Source organism: Myotis davidii, unplaced genomic scaffold (genome assembly GCF_000327345.1).
Source record: "Myotis davidii unplaced genomic scaffold, ASM32734v1 scaffold135, whole genome shotgun sequence".
NCBI lineage: Eukaryota > Metazoa > Chordata > Mammalia > Chiroptera > Vespertilionidae > Myotis > Myotis davidii.
In genome coordinates, this window is record NW_006289813.1 from 1,542,906 (window position 1) to 1,550,233 (window position 7,328).

Consider the following 7,328-nt stretch of genomic DNA (forward strand, 5'->3'; position numbering starts at 1 on the left):
TACTCTGGGACAGAGTTGACGCTAACCTAGGTCAGCTGTGTGGGTGACTTAATTCTGATAAAGGAAGAGCAAGAAAAATATGAAGTATAATAGAAACAGACAGAAACGACTAATGAAGGGTTCATAATCTTTTTATGTGATGTAACACAATGTACATGAGAAAAAATAATTTAGAATATTTAACATGCAAAGATGCCAAGTGGACATAACGCTAAGTGTTAGAACATTAATCTAACCTCTCCGGGAACCATTGCTGAATGAGTCCTTATGGACACTGTGTAATTTATTTTTATGACCTGCATTCAAGGGAAATGTTCAATGCAAGGCTACATAGTTCATTTGGAACATCCAAATTCAAGACTAGCATATGGCATTCCTATTCATTCTCACCAGGGCCTTGTGGCAATGTGGGAATCCTTGAGAAAAGACGGAAGTGGATGAAAGGAAATGGTGTCATTGGGAATATTCCTGTTCCTGGCCTTACTCCCCTAGTGTTTGGTTTTCACCTCATTCCAGCAGATATGAACATGGCCTAATAGTTGCTTGGACAATTTATTGGTGTTTCTACTGCAAACATAAGAGTTCAGTTAGCTTGGATGGTATTGGAAATCCTGTCTGAAGAATGAGATTTTAATGTAATAGACAAATTAATCCTGACAGTTGTAGGAGAGAAGCATGAATGCTTCTGAACAAATTAATACAAATGTGTATTTCTGCATATCACAGCTGGTCACACTCCTGCCAGAGGGGCCCTTCAGGGATGCTCAACCTCCTGCTGGTACCTGGGTGTGTCTGCCGGGGAGGCTGCTATCAGGATGTGCTTCTTTGGTGCTTTGAAGAATAATATTATTTTATTTTTAAAAATGAAGTCAAATAAATCAAGGAAAAGGAAGTCAGAACATGTGTATGGGAGGGTGGTTACACAGAGGGATAAACTCTGAACAGGCTGCCCATCAACTTGTGCAACTCATGCATAACTTGAACACCTGGGCCAGGACCTTGGGAAAGTCCCTTTGCCTCTCTGGCTCCAGATCCTTATGCCAAGAAACCCTCCAGTGATTCCTGGCTATGGGCAGAATAAAACCCACCCTTTGTGAATGGGCAATTAAGGCTCTCCGTGTCTGGTTCCAACCCCTCTTTCCTACCTTTCATTCTCTTTCTTCGGCACCCTTTACATACTCTCTGATTGATCTGAATCCTGTGAGAACAAGATCTGTGAGTGCAATTTATGTCTTTGTTCATTCCCCCCCACCCCCATTTATTTTTTTAATGAAGACTGTCTGTTAGCACAGCATTCCTGTCTATCCCACTGATTTCTGTCAATCCAGTGCTGGGACAGAGTGTGCCTTCAAACATATTTATAGAGTGAATAAATGAATGAATAAATAAATGCTGCTTTGTAATAAAATAATTTTTTTTAAACTAGAAAAAGGTTGAAACAAATCTGTGCTCAGTTTAAGGATACTTCCATAAACATAGAGAACACAGATTCTGAGAAACTGGGGTCCTCATCCTAAATCCGCCACCATGTGACACTGAGGAAGCTTTAAATTCCTTCCGGCCTTAATATTCTGGTTTATTTTTGATTCCCTGTGTCTGCTTTGGATGCCCAGTGCCAACTAGCTAGACTGTCAGGATACCCTGAATGTCACAGTGAATCAAATAGAAATCTGTCCTTCTTTGGAGAGGTTTTATGGAAGATGTGAGCTCTGAGAAAGGGGTCAGGGGAGGGAAGGTGGTCCCTAATTAATTAGACAGGTTTACAGAGATTACAGGGAAAAGTATTAGAAAGCATACTAGTTTAGAGATGGGAGAAAAAGAGCAAAATCAAGATAGTGGGCATGAGACAATGGGATAACACACCAGCTCTTCTCATGAATTGTCTTTTCCCATGTAAGCAGATGACTCTATATGTCCACATGCAAACTCAGAGTTCAAGTCGTGTGAATACATTTAAACAATTATGGTTTAAAATTTTGGGGAAAAATATTGTTATTCTCTCTCTCTGCCTCGCTCTCTCTCCCTCTATCTCTGTAGTCTCTCTTTCTCTGTTCCCCCTAATCTCTCTCTCTCTCTCTCTCTCTCTTTCTCTTTCTCTCTCTCTCAACCAGTATATTCTTCTTTATCTCTGGGCCATTTAATGAGGATTCAAAGATTAGTAAAGCAAATACATTAAAATGCCCTTAGCTTAGTAGAAAGGCCTTTTCTGCTTGCTGGGAAGTTACTCAGAATTCTGTGCAACTCAGACTCCCAGGAGAAGAGAAAGGGATCCATTTCATCTGCTGTTCCCTGTCTGGGTTTATGCTCAAGGCCACAAGGGCACTTCCCTCGTGAGATTGTGGGAGGAGCCATTGTGCTTTCATAGCGTGTGAAATTTCTGGCAGATTTTATTTTAGAAAAGATCAAGGCTCTGAAGAAGAAAGAGGCTCAATTGGCAGACAGCCCCATAAATTCATATTCCATATTGTCTTCGCACTTAGTATTCAGTGGGAAGACTCTTCACAGTTCTGTCAGTAGCATTTCCTGTTAGGAACAAAGTAGCTAGATCCTTAGAGGATTCATTTCTCACCATCAACGGAAACCAATCAATCAATAAGGGTCTTAAAAATTATTAATTAGTAGACTAATATTTAGAGCAGGTTTACAGAAAGATTGAGGAGAAAGTATAGAGAGCTCTGTATATTCTCTCCTCCCCCTCCCCATTTTTCTATTATTAATATCTGCAGTAGTATAGTATATTTCTTATAATTAAATAATAAACAGTGATATATTACCTAATGTCCATAATTTAAATTAGGATTCACTCTTTATGTTGTATAGCTCTATGGGTTTGAACAAATGTATAATAAGTGTATCCACTATTCTGGTATCATACAGAATAGTTTCACTGCCCCAAATATCCCCTGTGTTCTTCTATTCCCTGCTCTTTACCTCCCTCCTGCCCAAAGCCCCCTGGCAACCACTGATCTTTTTACTCTCTCTCTAGATTTGCCTTTTTCAGAATGTTATACAGTTGAAAGTATACAGCACATAGTTTTTTAAACTGGCTTCTTTCGCTTATTTGTATGCATTCAAATTCTTCCAGGCCTTTTATATCTTGCTAGCTCATTGTTTTTTATACCCAAATAATGTTTCTTTATGGATGTACCAGTTTCTTCATCCATTCACCTACTGAGGGACATCTTGTTTGCTTCTAAGTTCTGGCAATTATGAATGAGCTTCTGTAAACATGTGTGTGCTGGTTTTTGTGTGGACCTAAGTTTTTCACTTATTTGAGTAAATATCAAGGAGTGCAATTGCTGGATTATATGGTAAGGATATGTTTAACTTTGTAAGGACTAGCCAAACAATTTTTTAAACTGGTTGCACCATTTTACATTTCCACCAGCAATGAATAAGAGTGCCTGTTACTCCACACTCTCACCAGCTTTTGCTGTGGTCAGGGGTTTGGATTTAAGTAATTCTAGTAGGTGTACAGCGGTATCTAATTTTTGTTTTAATATGTAATGCCCTAGTGATATATGATATTGAGCATCTTTTCATGTGCTTATTTGACATCTGTATATCTTTCTGGTGAGGTGTTTGTTCAGATATTTTGCCCATCTTTTTGTCTGAATCAGAGATATTTATTTCTTCTTCTTCTCCTCCTCCTACTTCTTCTCCTCCTCCTCCCCCTCCTCCCTCTTCTTCTGCTTTTTTAGAGGTAGAAGAAGTACTTCCTAGTATAAATGGGCTTCAGAAACAAGTTATAAAGGTAAAGGAAGGGCCCTTGGAGGTTGGGAGTGGGGAAGCTAATGGTAACGACCCTGGGGGTAAGGGGTGGGGGAGAGGGGAAAAAGAAAGGGAAAGGCATAGATGTGCTTTTACTTATTCCTATTTATTCTTTTGCTAACCACTGACTTCCATCTGCAATCATTTTCTAAGGTAAGAAACAGTAGGTGAACCGAAGTACCAGCACTGGCCTTGCTCTATGGACATGACAATTGGCTGGGACACAGAGTCAGGCACCAGCTGGGCCACAGCTGATGGACACGGCTAGCCCACCCTGTCCTGGAAGACCCTGCAGCACCTCACATGGCTGGTTCATGGCCTCAAAGTTGGACTCATTCCCATAGTAGGTTCTTTAATAAGTTGTCTCCAGGGATCACAGCTCCCAAGTAGTTCAACTTTAGCTTTGTTGTTCTTAACTTGATTACTTTTTCTAGTCAAATCTCTCAGGTTGCTTTCATCCATACATAGTATGTAATCAGATGTGGCAAAGTCTTCTGTAACAACCTGCCTTGCTTGTGGGCTGTGTCAATGCCATGATTTCTTAGGTAGCTCACAGCACACGTTCCCTCAGGGCGCTGTCAATGGCCCTCTTGTTTGAAATGTTTGAATCAGTTACAAGTTTTCTAAAAACTGCCTCTGCAATGAGTGAATGACAGATGTTACCCAAACACACAAACAGCACGGTCTTAGGCACCTGCTCAGCCATCTTCCCGCTCAAACACTTGCCCGTTTTTGAATTGGGTTGTTTTTGTACTGTTGACTTAAAAAATCTTTGTATATTTTGTATCAGTAAGTTTTAAGGAGCTCCTGCGGTGACAAATCTTGGGGCCAGAGAGTGTACCAAGTATATCCTGTCCTCACTAGACTTATCACCTAGTTGAGAATCTGAGTAAAATTAACACGTGCAACTGAGAAGAGCCTAGACCACAGGTGATTGGTCATTGTAAATGCGTTCATTTTAGTTTATGAGATACAGTCCGAAGTTCCACTTAGATTTGTTTTATGATCTTTTACGCTGAGTGGAGTGTCACAGCTCTTTCATTTTTGAATATTTCTTATACCCTCCTCCGAATACACATAACTGGCAATTAAGAGGCTAGTGTTTGGCATTAATGGGGGAGGGGACACTGACTTGTAGGTTATTTTCTAAAGTTTGCCTTGCAATAAAATTTATTTTAGGTTTTCAGATAGAGAGTTTTATTTAAAATCCACATAAAAAATTTCAATTAGGGAGTTTGTTTTGTTTTTATTTTTGTTTTTCTTAGAAGGGTGTCCTTGAGGAAGGAAAGCAAGGCTAGGAAAAGTCTGCCATGCTGATATTAGAAAACAAAAAATTCAGAGTTCTGGGGATTTTCTTGGGAAACTCTCTCTACAGCCCCATAAAGCAATGAGGTGAACATAATGGAAACAAAATGGCAGCACTCATAGCTGACCTTGCAGTCCAACAACAAGAGACCATTTTACTTGCTTAGTACTTTCCAGTTCACAAAGCATTATCTCATTTATCCTCACAACAACCCCAGATAGTATGATTATGAATTTTGTTTTATAGTTTGGGAAACAGTCTAAGAAAGGCCAAGGGATAAGTTGAAGAATGTACCATTGATTTCATCTTGAATTAGGGTATTTGACTCTAAGTCCAATGCTCTAGCATAAAGTTCTGTCTGATGGTCTGAGTTAGTCTGTTGAGGATCACTACCCCTAAATGATACTGTGTCAAAGAGAGTAAGTCTGGACCAATGAGTCATGCTTAGATTGTACTTTATAATTATCTCTAGCAGACCCACCTTTTTATTTATATCTATCATAATAAGCCATAGCCAGCTTCCCATTATATTGAATTCATGGATTTTGTCTTTATCAAAGATTTTTCAAATTTAATATAATCATTTAAATACATAGAAAATGTTCAATATATATATTAAAGGAAATTAGGTGAAAAAAATAGAATGACTAGTGTGACTCTAATTTTGGTGTGTAAATGTGTACTGTATAAGAGATATAGGAAGATTATAAACCAAAATGTTAACACAGATTATGGTTGGGTCATGGGATTATGGATAATTTTAAATTCTCTTTTGCTTATATTTTCCCCCAAATTTCCCAAAATAAAATGTTGTTTTTGTAGTTAGGGTAAAGAAAGACAAATAAACGCCATTACAATGTTATTATAGCCTCCTTTGCTATACAATCCTCTAAGCTTCTTAGGGCTCACATTAGCCAGGAGCCAAGATTTCTATCATTCGGGGAGGGGGAGAAGCTGTGATGAGCGTACAATGCAGGGCATCTACTAGGAAGTCCTAAAACCTGCCTCCCAAGAATGCTTCACACACACTCCCCATACCACAAGGCAACAGGAGGTAATTGCATTTCGTGGAGATTTCACCCAGTGCTCAGGAAGCAAAATTGTCAAAAGGTGAGTTTAAGCCAGGTCTGAAATATAGTCAGAAAAACAAAATTTGCTTTTAAAATCCACAGGCAAAGTATCACATGGCCAGAGGGTTAGGGGCGAGCAGAACTGGAAGAAAGCAGGAACAGGAGCTCAACCAGCAGTGAAATGAAGAGTTTGGGGCAGTTGTTGTGAACAGGCCTGTGATGGCTGAGGTGCCTCCAGCACAGCTGGCAGATGTCCTAGGATGGAAACATCTTCTTTAAGGGGGAAGACTACAGGCTTACATATCATGAAAACATGTATATAAAATGTAATTTAAAAAATCTAATTGAAATGACCTAAAGTCTTTGCTGGAGGAGATCTGAGTCCTTGGTATTAGAATTTCAGGGGAAGAAGAAATCATGCCATTAGAGATTTATTCCTTTGTGTTAAAATTTGGGTTATCCAGGATTCCTCTCCATCTGACCTGACACAGTGAAAAACAATCTTCCATCCAAATGTATAACCTCTGACTCATTCCTTTAGTCCCTAGGGAAGTTCCTGATTTGCCATTTCAATTGGTTGTTAATGTTAATGGCATACTGTCTTCTGGGACTATTTTCATTTTATTTTAAAAAGATGGATGGATAACCAAAATCCTAACCCCCAAATAATCTCTGATGGCATGGATTTTATCCATCTTGGTAGAAGCACTACAGGGCTTTTTTAATCAGGTCTTCCCAAATCATACTACCTAGAAGACTCCCGAGAGGCCGCTGGGCCTGAGCAAGACACACACACACACACACACACACACACTCTGTATTGCCTTAAAGGCACCAACGAGGTGCTAGCTGTGCTTGGGTCAGCATTCTGCTAAGAAACTTGCTCAAACGCATTTAAATTATTACAGTTATCCTCGGTGTCTGGGAGCCAGTGCTCTTCTAATTGTCTGGGGCTGTATGATCTTTGTCCAATTACCTTACAGACTGAGTTGTAAGAACTTTTTGTTGATGGAAAATATGACTCATGATGGTCTGTGGCATACTGTGCTGTTTTGAGGTCCTGCTACCCAAGGACAAAGTGAAGGAATCTTTTGACCCTAGGCGCCAAAGGAAAATCATGTAACATTTACTTTGACTTGACATACCAGTCACCATGAACAGAACCAAGAGTAGGACAACTG

At 39.6% G+C, this 7,328-nt stretch overlaps 1 pseudogene; it reads right to left on the reverse strand.

Annotated features, from left to right (window-relative positions):
• Positions 1-4,035: 4,035 nt before the first annotated feature.
• Positions 4,036-4,477, reverse strand: LOC107182882 (annotated as a pseudogene).
• Between the last annotated feature and the right edge of the window lie 2,851 nt (positions 4,478-7,328).